The sequence below is a fragment of the Notamacropus eugenii genome, chromosome 2 (genome assembly GCF_028372415.1).
Source record: "Notamacropus eugenii isolate mMacEug1 chromosome 2, mMacEug1.pri_v2, whole genome shotgun sequence".
In the NCBI taxonomy this organism is placed as follows: domain Eukaryota; kingdom Metazoa; phylum Chordata; class Mammalia; order Diprotodontia; family Macropodidae; genus Notamacropus; species Notamacropus eugenii.
This window is the reverse complement of record NC_092873.1, coordinates 349,634,394-349,646,651: the sequence shown is the minus strand read 5'-3', so window position 1 is coordinate 349,646,651 and position 12,258 is coordinate 349,634,394. Positions and strand designations below refer to the sequence as shown.

Genomic DNA, 12,258 nt, shown 5'->3' with positions numbered 1-12,258 from the left:
CATACATACATGTGTTTCGGAATATGCAAAAGTATATACATAAATATAAAACTTAGAGTGGGAAGGCAGAAATCAAGAGAGACCTGACAAAGACAAAAACAGTGTGCCCTCAAGGAACTTTTAGTTGTTCAGTTGTTTTCAGTTGTGTCTGACTCTTTGTGACCCCATTTGGGGTTTCCTTGGCAAGGATACTGGAGTGGTTTGCCATTTCCTTTTCCAGATCATTTTACAGATGAGGAAAGTGAGGCAAAAAAGGTTAAGTGACTTGCCCAGGGTCACACTACTAGGAAGTGTCTGAAGTCAGTGAACTCAGAAAGATGAGTCTTCCTGACTCCACTGCGCCACCTAGCTGCCCCATAAGGACCTTACATTCTGTCAACAAGTGACTACTTTTTTAGAGAGGGCAGCTAGGTGGTGCAGTGGATAGAGCACCAGTGCAGGAGTCAGGAGGACCTGAGTTCAAATCTCACCTCAGACGTTTGACACTTACTAGCTGTGTGACCTTGGGCAAGTCACTTAACCCATTTGCCTCATCCTGGGCCATCTCCAGTCATGGAGATGGTCACTGGATTCAGATGGCTCTGGAGGAGAAGTGAGGCTGGTGACCTGCACAGCCCTCACTTGCTCAAAACAAAGTCAAGTGCAAGTCATGTCATTACTTCTCTGATGGCATGGTCTTCTTCGGCAACGAAGGATGAACACATGCTTTTTTAGAGCTTCAATTTCATCATCAACCAGAGGTTGAAATAATGATCTCTGAGGTCCTTTCCAAATTAATTCTATGACCTTGTGATCCTCTAAAAGGACCATCTTTCTAGGACTATTTTCATTTTATGAAAGAGTTGTCTCCTGCGGCAGCTAGGTGGTACAGTGGAGTGAGGGAGACTCATTTTCCTGGGTTCAAATCTGGCCTCAGACACTTGCTAGCTGTGTGGTCCAAGGCAAATCATTTAGCCCTGTCTGCCTCAGTTTCCTCATCTGTGAAATGAGCTTGAAAAGAAAATGGCAAACCCGTCCAGTATCTTTACCAAGAAAATCCTAAACAGGATTGTGAGAAATTGACATGACTGAAAACGACAGAACAGCAAAAGAATGATCTCCTGCAAGAAAACAGATTTCAAAAACTTCATTGACTGATCCTGAATACTCTTGTCCCTTTGCCTTGAATCAGACGGGGCACCTGCTCTCCAGACAAGGAGAAGTAATAAGATTGGAAGATAAAACAATCCTCGGCACCATAGACTTTGGAGCTGGAAGGAACTTTGGAAACCACCTCATCCAGCCCTCTCATTATATAGAGTGGGAGTCAAACACCCAGAACGGGGAAAGTGACCTTGCCAAACAAAATTTAACCACCTGCTGCCAAGTGGGAAGTAGGTGGTGTGAACGAGCTGAGGTTAGAGCGAGGTCTTAGGCATTCCCATTCTGGGCTTGGATACTTGTTGACTCTGTGACTGACTGGTCACTCTTTCCTCCCGAGGGTTGGATTGGACCATCTCTAAAAAGAGGGCAGCATGATGCAGTGGAAAGAGGGCCTGGGCTCAAATCCAGGCTCTCCCATATACACCTGTGTGACCTCAGGTAAGTCACTTTACCTCTCTGGGCCTCCTTATCTGTAAACTGATGAAGTCTGTGAACTTTTAAAAAAATTGATAACTGTATTTTACTATCATCTGTTTTCTTTGTAATCCTATGTACTTTTACATTTTTATTACACTTGTATTTTATACCTTTAATAACATTATTCTGAGGTCCCTAGGCTCTACCAGACTGCCAAAGAGGTTCATGGCAAACGAAGGTCAAGCACCCCCGTACGAGATGAACTCTAAAAACACTTCTACCTCTACATCCATGGCCCCACGATCCTGATGAATGACTAAAAGGGAAAGGAGAGGAGCTGATAATCTGGAGAGAAAGGGATGGTTCTTAGAAGGAGAGGAAGGAAAAAGGTTGGTCCACCTGGAAGAGACAAATACAGGGTCCTAAGTCACTTGGAAACAAAATGTATCTCAACTTTCTACTGTAAGCCACAAAGTCTTCTTTTGCTGAAGTTCTTTTATTTTTCTTTTTTGTTTCATATATGCTTAGACCTGGTTTTAAATCTTGGCTCTGCTAGTTACTATCTATGAGACATTTTTTCTCCCTCTCTGGGCCTCATCTTCCTCTTTTGTAAAATGTGATGGTTGGACCACATGGTCTCCAAGGTCCTTTCTAGCTTTAAACCAGGGGTGGGGATCCTGCAGCCTCAAGACCACATGTGGCCTCGAGGTTATAGACTCTCCACTGCTCTAAAACTTTTGGCCTTTGATCCTATGGAAGTTGGAGTGAGTCACTGATTAACTGGGCAAACTGAGGTACCTCTCTTGTAACCAAAGAAGGGGCATACAGGAGTTGATAGAAATCTTTGGTTTGGGGAACCTGGCCTGGTGCAGAGGGAGAAGAGCTTGCTTGAGAGAAAGAGAAAGTCAGCCCAGGATCTTTTCACTCCTGGAATAGGCCAGAGCCTCTGGAAGTCACAGACGTTATCTCGGTCATCTGTAGACTGTCTCCCTAGACCTCCAATGGAGCCTGACGCAAAGCAGGCCCATGAACTTCAGTTGAATTGAATTGAGGACAGATAATTAGATATCCCAGGTGGGCCCAAAGGGAGGGAAGCTTCAGTTTGAACTGCAGGAGGGCAGAAGCCTCTATAAGGCTCTAGGGGAGTGGGAGCTATGAAGAAGGAATTACAAAATGGAGAGAAGACTGGCAGAATTGTAGGGGAGACTGGAAAGAGCCAGGGTTGGTTGGGGGAATCATCTCTGGCTTTTACCTGTTGGGATCCTTCCACTTGGATATGACTTCAACCTTAGCAGGCAGGTTTTGGGAAGGCCCTCATCAGCCCGAGTCTTTCCCCAAGGGGCTGTGTCCTGTCCTTTGGTCTGGTGTGAGGTTCTCAGGGTCTACCACCATGGTAACCATATTAGGACTCTTTCTCCTTGGTGTTGGTGTTCTAGTGTTCTCTTTGGATGCCAAGAAGCTGGAGTTGATGACAATGCTTTCAGATTCTACATACTTGGTGGGGGGAGGGTAGCATGAAGAAGGGGGGGGCAGTTAGAGAAGAAGAGGAACCTTTTTTTTTCCTTTCGGTCCAACCCCCACCTTCTTTCCTGTAAGGTGGTTTGAGAATATCTGTGGAATAGGAGAGAACATTGATGGAATGTCTCCTGAGTATGAATTGATTCCACAAATCAAGGTTTGAACTTAAAGCCTGGGGATGAAGCAAATAGGTGATGTAAATTAGGGAGGGCTTCCTGGAAGAGGGCTGGAAGGGAAAAGACTTAGAAATGAGGAGAGCTGAAAAAGGAAGTGGTGCCAAGGTTCAGAGCCTAGGAGGGGAAGCTATTAGGAAGAGGCTTAAGCTGACTTAAGGCTTAAGAGGGGTAAAGGGTCAGGGTGAGAGTGACCTTGCCCCAATATGTGCTTATACCTAGAATCCCCGAAGTCATAAAAATTCACTGTCCTGAACTCATTCAGGGGGCTTCCTCTCCCTCCTCCTTTCTGAGTGGAGTGGTAAGTGAAGATCGAGCCCCAATTCATTCCTGCCCCAGATGCCATGCTTCCAGCAAAGCCACTGAGCTCATAGAATTTAGAGCTAAAGGAGACCTCAGAGATCATCCAATAGCACCCTTTCTTTTTACAGAGGGGGAAACTAAGGCCAGGGTCACACAGATAAGTAAGCAGAAGATGGAGCTTTCAAACTCCATTTCTCTGATTCCAAAGTCAAGGTCCTTAACACTACAGAATCCACACCAAGTGCTTCTTCTTCTAAGCCTGGATCTTGTCTCCTCCACGTGCAGGTGAACTTCCAGGTTAGAAGGGAGTGTCATCAGCTTGGTCACTAGACCTCTAGAACCCAGAAATTAAAGGACTTTCACCAGAATGATTCACTTTCATGTCATTCTTGAAGGTCAACAAAAACACTTGCCTTATAATTCAGTGGGGTAGCTAGAGTAAACTTATTGACTCCATCTTATTTTGTATGCCCCATTAGAATAGAGCTCCCTGAAGGGAGGAATTGTTTTGGCCTTTCTTGGGGCTTAGCAAATGACATAGACAGGAAGCACTTACTGGCTCTGGGAGAATGAACTATTCACTTCAATGAACCTTGACCTGCAAGGCATGCACTGAGTTAGTGACGCTAGGCAAGGACAATGAGATTTAGAACAGCCACCTAATCCAACCTTTTCGTTTTACAAAGAAGGAAACAGGCCCAGAAAAGTAAAGTGACCTGGCCCAAGTCACACACAGAGGAAGCATCACACATAGGTTTGTGTCTCAGGTTTCTTCCACTTCCTGACTCAAAGACCAGAGTTCTTTCCATTTACACTCTGGTACCTTTTGTGTTATCTAGTGAAAGGTTGAGGATCCAGACAATTTTTTCTTGTTCCTCTGAGTTCCTGGGATGCCAACAGGAAGTCTACCTGACCCACCTAACCTCAACAAATGCCACCTTTTCAGCATGCCCCATTGAGCTGCCAAAATAGCCAAGGCTTTTGAGTTCCCCAGGCAAATGTGCCATGTGGCACACATTTGTAGGGGTAAGTATAGCTGTTGGAAGCTGGGACAGGCTTGGTACATTTCAGGGTCAGGAAGCATTTTAGATCTGGATGTGACTCCCTTTCCCTCACATCTGAACTTTGCCAGCTCTGCAGGGGAACAGCTACAATTTGACAAATTAGGATTTGGGGGCAGAGAGATGAGATGAAGTAACTGGCCAGTTTGTATTCCTGGGCAAAAGAGAGAGAGAAGGAGGGAGAGGAGAGAGAAAGGGAGGACCCATACATACAATATTTATAGCAGCTCTTTTCCTTATAGCAAAGGACTTGCAACTAGAAATTATGGTATATGAGTACAGTAGATTGTTATTGCACCATGAAGAATGACGAAAGGGAGAGTTTCAGAGACACCTGGGCAGACATGTATGAACCTATGCAGAGTGAAGTGAGCAGAACCAGAACAATGCAGCCAATAACAACAACACGTAAGGAAGAACAGCTTTGAAAAACTTAAGAACTCTGATCAATGCATGACCAGTGATGATTTCAGAGGACACCGGATGATGATGCCATATGTTAGTTATCCACCACCTGACCGAGAGGTAATGAATTCAGGGTGTAGAATGAGACAGACGTGGTCAATGCAGGGATTTGTTTTGTTTGACTATGCTTATTTATGACAAGAAGTTTGGGTTTTTTTCTTCTTTTCTAATGGTGTGTGTGCGTTTATTGCCAAAGAAGACCATGCCATCAGAGAAATGATGACATGACTTGCACTTGACTTTGTTTTGAGTAGGATGGGAGAGAAAGAGGCATTGGAGATAGGCTAAGTTAAAAAAAAATAAGAAAAAAAGGAAGAAAGGAAGGATGGAAGGAAGGGAGGGAAGGAAAAAGTGAAAGGAAAGAAAGAAAAAGCATAGAAAGAACAGAGCCATTAAAATACTTTTAAATGAATGCACAGAAGGGAGGCTAGAATCACAAACAAGCAGAAGAGCTTTGAAAGCTGCATTTTATTATTTAAATTTATATTATATTTCAAAAGAAAAGCAAACTGTACAAAAAAGATATTTGCTGTTTCATGTACAATCTGTTTTGTTCTACTAGGTATATGAAATGCCCATATTATTTGATGTGTAAGTTCAGAATGTTATTTTTTTTTTGGAGGCAATTGGGGTTAAGTGACTTGCCCAGGGTCACATAGCTAGCAAGTGTCAGAGGCCAGATTGGAAAAGTTCAGAATTTTTTAAAATGATGGTTAATACAAAGAAAAATCAAGGCAGTGAAAAATTATTAAGAAAAAACAATTCTAGCTTTAAAACAACTTTTAGAATGGGCTTGGAGAAAAGCATGGTGTGATAGATTAGCATGTTGAGCTTAGAGTAAGGAAAAACTGGGTTCAGGTTGTGTTCTCTGACACTTCTTGGTCCTGTGACTTCTTCCTAGTTCCTCTGGAAAGTGCTTAGAAGTAAGAAGAAAGTGAAAGGGGTTCCCCTACACTGCTAAAATAATCAATCCTTATTTGTATAGTAGGAAAAAAACCCCACCCAGTAGATTTGTTGTTGGAGGATGTTTGCTACTGTTTGCATGACTTTGAGTAAGTGAATTTCCTCATTTGTAAAATGAGGAACGTTAGACAAAATGGTCTGTTCTAACTCCAAGTCTTCTGATCCTAGGACTTCAAGGTCACTTCCAGTGCTGCCATATTCTATTGCGCATGAAAAGCCTGAGACTTGCTTAGAATCTTTCCTGCCAGCTCCCCATTACCATCCCCACCCCCTCCCCAATGTAGGACTGAGGGAAAAGCTCTGAATCTCAACAAGTGCACCTGTTTTACTTCTGTAATCATGATAAGTTACTTCCCCTGCCCATCTCTCAGTTCTCCCTTTCTTATATGACAACCAATGGCTCTTTTTGCTCTAAATTCTATGCACAGATGTCTTTTTCAAAAAAAATATATTTTACTGTATTTAATAAGAAGGCATGTGTAGAACCCATGTTAAGACTGCATGCTGACTCAGGGAGGGAGGGGAAAGGTAGGGAGAGAAAATCTAAAACTTATGGAAGTGATTGCTGAAAACTGAAAAGAAATAAATTTAAAAAATAAAATGGGCATGATAAAATATATATACATATATTTTACTTTATTTTGTTAAATATTTTTCAATTACGTGTAAAAATTTTAACATTCATTTTCTAAAAATCTGAGTTCCAAATTCCCTCCCTTGCCCATCCTTTGAGAAGGCAAGCAATATCATATCAACTATTCACGTGAGGGAGCTCGATGGCTCAGTGGACAGAGCACTGCGCCTAGAATCAGGAAGACCTGAGCTGAAGTCCAGCCTCAGATACTATTTGTGTGACCTGGGCAATAGAGCGCTAGGCCTGGATTTAGGAAACCAGAATTTAAATCCAGGTTTAAATACTTACTAGCTGTGTGATCCTAGGCAAGTCACTTAACCTCTCTTTGCTTAACTCCATTACAGAAGGAATTGGCAAACCATTCCTGTATCTTTGCCAAGAAAACCCCATGGACAATAACAACATTATTGTCATCATTATGCACAGGCTTCTGATCATATGAGGTTTCCTGGACCTTCTTGGCTGGCTACCTGGACTGTTCCCATTAGTTGCAAAGATGGGCAGAGGTGGGGTGGCAGATTGAAGGACTGAAGTGTCATCCTAGGCTGGGAGCTTGGAGGGCTGAGCAGAGGGTAGGCCTTGGTTGAGGCTGAGGCAGACAGGGACCCCATAATTGGTTGTAATGCAAAAGTGACTCAAACAGAAAGACTGGGGGGGGGGGCGAGGGAAAAGTGGGGGAAGATGGGCTGTACTTCCTGTAGCCAACACAGACCTCTGCCTGATGCCAGGTAGAAGGGCCACTAAGCCCTGGTGCCTGGATGGGCAGAATACCAGTTCCATGGAAGAGAAAGGTATAGGCCAAAGTAGAAACAGAAAGAGAGAGAGAGAGAGAAACAGGAGAAGAAAGGAGCTGGGGGCACTTAGCTCCAGGCTTGAAACTCTCAAATAAGCTTCTGATGTCATCTCTTTGGTATCTTTATGGCCAGGGAGGCAAGAGGACCAGACTGCTTTGACTTCTTCCTTGGAAGGGCCACTGATTTCCAACACAGGTGCCCCCCCCCCCAGGCCATTACCCTCCCACCCCATAACATTCCATTCCAGGGTTGCAGAGATCTGTTTGAGGTCTTGCCAGAGCAGAATGGCAAAGCCTGAGAAAGCCCAGAGTCTTCTGCCTAACAAAACCTCCAGCTTTGGCAAGAAAGAGGAACAAGCTCTTAGTAAATCAAACATTGGATTTTAAGGGCTAAGATGCTTTCTAGGTAAGACACCATGCCCATTTCCATCCAGCCCCTAACGTTGCTGTGTTGCTGTCCCTATACCAAGAGACACAACAATCAGCCTGGTTGCTGGGACTCTGAGCAAGGTGCCAAGCAGCCAAAGTAGGTGCCTGACCTATCTGGCAAGTCTCCCAGGGAGAAGCCACTAAGAAGAGTAGGAGAGTGGATGGCTACAGCAGGGTCCTCACAGGGGATGCCCATGCCAAGGTAGAACACTGAAGGGGACACATGATGGGGGAAGGGGACGCAAAGATGCCAGCTGGGTTGATAGGCTGCGGCAAGGTGATGACAACCCTGCCAGGGACCCAGAAACCCGAGATCAGGTTGGAGGGGAGAAGAAAGGGGAGACATAGAAGGGATGGATCCTTCTTCCTGCTCAGCATGCCTCCTTTTAAACGGCTGTTTCTAGTCAGTTGGGGAAAAGATTATCTTACTTAAAATAAATTCAATGTATAAGTATGTGAATATATTAAATATATGGGGACTTAAAGAAAAAGAATGGGATGTTCTTAATGAAAATCTGGAAGCAAAGAGTACTTGCTGGCTCCTGTGTCTGAGAACCGGGGTTCAAGGCTTGACTCTGCTACTTGGTAGTTCTGTATGACCTTGAACAAGCCATTTCCCTTTGGGCTAGAGTTCTCATCTGGAAAATGAGAGGAGTTGGCCTGGATCTCTAAGGGCCCTTACACCTCTAGACTCTGTGGTCTCCTAAAATCCAGGGACATCTATTTTGGACTGTCAGGGCTTTCTTTTTGTTCTCTTTCTAGTTTTTGGCTATGTACCCAAACAGTCCCACTGCTCCCCAAAAGACCTGGAGTCCAGCTAGTCTCCTCACATGCCAGGTGAATTCTTATCCCCAGGCCTCTGTTCTCCCTGTTTGAATACCTCTCCCCTCCTTTCCAAATCATCCCCATCTTTCAAAGTCTGGCTCCAATGCCAGAAAGCATTCCCTGACCTCTTGGATAGAAGATAAAGGCTGCTAGGTTGGCCCTCCACCTCACCCAGAGCTCCTGCCCTCCTGCCAAAGCTTTTATTGTGGCTCTATTACTGTGGATGTTTGGATCATAACCTGAACCTAAGGTCTGAAATATCCTGAATTTGGAGTCACTGTTTAGTGTCAGAAGGAACTACAAAGGCTAATCTGGCCCAACTGATGCGGTTTAAGGGGTTCAGGGACCCCCGAAGGACTGAAGTACTGGACAAGTCATCTGGAAAGAATTCACAGACTCAAGCATTCCTTGACTCAAAGTGGCCAAGGTTTATGGTAACGCCACTATGGTGGGCAGAGTTCCTTAAAGAACTTGCAACTTAATAGGAATGATGCTAAAACTTATATAGGAAAAGTAGTGGACCATCTGGCAGATATGCTAATTAAGTGATAACTTACAACCCTGGTCACTGGCGTCATTCACTACTGGAAACCAGGGTAAGGGGTTTCTCAGGGGTGTATTTTTGGTCTTTAGGTTCTGTAGCAAGATAGCTTTGAGAGCTGGTGTCTACAGCTTGGCATCTGGATTGAATATGATAACTTTGGGAATCAATACATGATAATTCTATGGTTACAGAACAATCCTGTTTTTACAAGAGAATTTCTTCAGTGCTCAGCTTGTTTTCTGATGGGGAGAGATAGTTTGTTTTACTGGGGCACACTCATGAGTTATTGGTGGGCATAGTGTCCTTGGGCTCAGGAGAAAACTGTCAGGAATAGCGTTTTGAAGCTAGGGAGAATGTGATCTTGGAAGTGGAGTCTAAGCACAAGTATCAGATCACAACCTCTTCATTTTACAGATGAAGAAACTGAGGCTAAGAAATAAAACGACTTAGCTTCACAGAGAAACAAGTGGGTTTTGTACAGAGATCTCTCCAATTCTAAATCCAAAGCTCTTGGATTCCAACTCTAGGAGCTTATAGTTGAGGTGGGAAGATAAGATGGAGAAAATGTGATCAGACCCTGTCACAATCAACAGTACAAACAATGCTGCAGTCTCAGAAGGCCTTTGGGGGGGGAAGCAAGACCAAGTATACAGGTCTTCTGAGTATGTGTAATGAAGGGTAGAGTGAGGAAAGGCAGGCTAAGAGGAAAAGAAAGGAAACAGAACAAAGAATTATGGTCAGGCAGACACCAAAATCTGCCTGGAGCTAGTTGTGTTGTGTTGGCTGGAAGGGAGAGATAAAGCTAGACCCAGGGCTAAAGGCCTTGAATGATAAGCTAAACAGTGGAGTCAAACTCAAATAGAAGCAGATTCCCCAAAGGTGACGTATTGACTTAGAAACCTACAAATTAACATTAGCTATGAATGCATGTATGTGCGTGTGTACATGTATACAAATATATGTATATACATATATATGCATACACACATACACACACATATATATGTACACACACGTTTTATTTTATTAAATATTTCCCAATTATACTTTAATTTGGTTCAGGCATTGGTTTGACACCTGTGAGCTTTTATCCTGCAGGAACTTTGGAGGGAGGCTAGATGGGGGCAGCTAGGTAAGGGAAGCAGATAGAGCACTGGCCCTGAAGGCAGGGGGATTTAAGTTCAAATCTGACCTCAGATATTTAATAGCCATGTGACCCTAGGTAAGTCAATTAACCTTTTAAAAAAGAGACAGATAGGCTGAATCTAGGGAATTACTTGGTAAAGTTAGCGTTTTAGGAAAGTTCATCTACCAACACAGCTTCAGGCTGTGAACCTGATCTGATTTTGATCTACTAGGGAATGACCCTGGAGGCAAGGTGGTCATGTAGAAGACAGTCTTGGAAAAACTTGAGTGAGGGCCTACATACTGAAGTAACTCCACAAAGGACCTGAGCCAAACTTCTGGACACGAAAAAAAGAATCCAAGAATAGGAAATCTAAAGATAACACCCCCCCCCCCAACTTGAATTCCTAGATTGGGTCCCCAGAGAGCAACAGCTACCAGGGCTCTCAGGGGTTCCCACTCCTAACACTAAAGCTTCACAAGTTTCAGCCTGTATGTCTTCCCTTAACAGACATCTGGTAGACATACTTAGCTGTTTACTAATGCTACTGTTTACTAAGATGGCATAATAAGAGTAGTAGCTATAAAACATTACCTCCCCCCATAAATTGGGGGTGCATATTGCCATAAATATACAGAAGATCTTAATGAGTGGGCTCCAATTTGGAGTCAATGACAGATATAGAGAACAATACATCTTCAAGGCAAATCACAGCCACGCCAGTCCAAGACTCCAGGGTCTAGCCATTTCTCAAGAGATCCTCCAGTGGTTTTCTGCTGAGCTTGAGGCAGGATGCTCTACTTGTAGGACAGGCTTGTTTCTTATATGGCGCAGCTTCTCTGGTGAATAATAGCTCTGCTAGATTCCCCTAAGATTTGTTTACTCTTCACCAGGCAGTTATGGTCTCCTCTTTCTCCAGTGGAGACCTAGCACTAGCAGAATCCTCCCCAGTTCTGCTCCTTCAGGGTCTCAGATAGCAGAAGTTTTAGCTTTTCATCCCAAAATGATTCTTCAAGTATCTGTTGGGCAGAATATATCCTCTTCGGGTACCCGGCTCTCATTCTAAGCTACATGACAGATGAGGATGAGAGCGGAGATGAGAGAGATGACAGAAGTGTCTTCCTTACTTCATACTTCTGATGGGGATAAGATCTGAACCCCCCAAAAGAAAAGACCATGTCTTTGGGATCTGGACCCCTAAAAGGAAAAGTCCCTGGACTTTCCCCTGCAGCTCAGGTCCCTGGTGGTCGCCTGAGGCCCTCCCAGTTAACTTCTTTATTTTCTTCACATCTAGACTCCTTCTCTGTTCTCTCAGCTTTTTGTATAAAAGACCCATCTTGTCTCCATGCAAAGTGCTCAGACTCCTTAAGGGTCTAGCCAATGCTTGGATTACTTAAGAATCTGGCCAATATGGCGCATTTTTAGAATCAGGCCCCTCTTCTATCTGTGTTTTAATAAACCTTGTCTTTGGCTGCAAGAAGGCTTGGGCCAAATTCATTGCGGCAGGACGTGCACGTCACTATGTGGGGTGCCAGCACCCCTAAGTCTCCACAGTTTCGCAGGGCTTCCCTCCTGGCCTGGCTCCTGGACCTTGGCTTCCTTAGATTGCCCCTGTTCTGTCCACAGTGACTGGAAAGAGAAAAGCCCTGGTTCGGAACCCGCCTCCCCCGTTTCCCAGCGCGCGATCCCAGCAGTCACTGGACTTGCTCAGCTTGTTTCCTCCTCGGTGACCAGAGGACCCCCCGTGGAGTTCGAGACACGACTGGAAAGGGCCCGGCGCACGTCGGTCAGGATGGCCTTGAGGGGGCCTGCGGGGGTGGGGGGGGTTCCGTCCGGGGCCGGTGGGCCGGACCACCCTCGGCTG

The 12,258-nt window shown here is 44.5% G+C and overlaps 1 protein-coding gene across 1 annotated transcript in view; it reads right to left on the bottom strand.

Moving 5' to 3' along the window:
• SLC25A39 (solute carrier family 25 member 39) overlaps positions 1-3,016 on the bottom strand; it is a 42,938-nt gene extending 39,922 nt beyond the window's left edge. The window contains exon 1 of the mRNA XM_072646031.1: positions 2,813-3,016. The gene's annotated coding sequence lies outside the window, so the exon portion shown is untranslated. The remainder of the gene's footprint in view (positions 1-2,812) is intronic.
• Between the last annotated feature and the right edge of the window lie 9,242 nt (positions 3,017-12,258).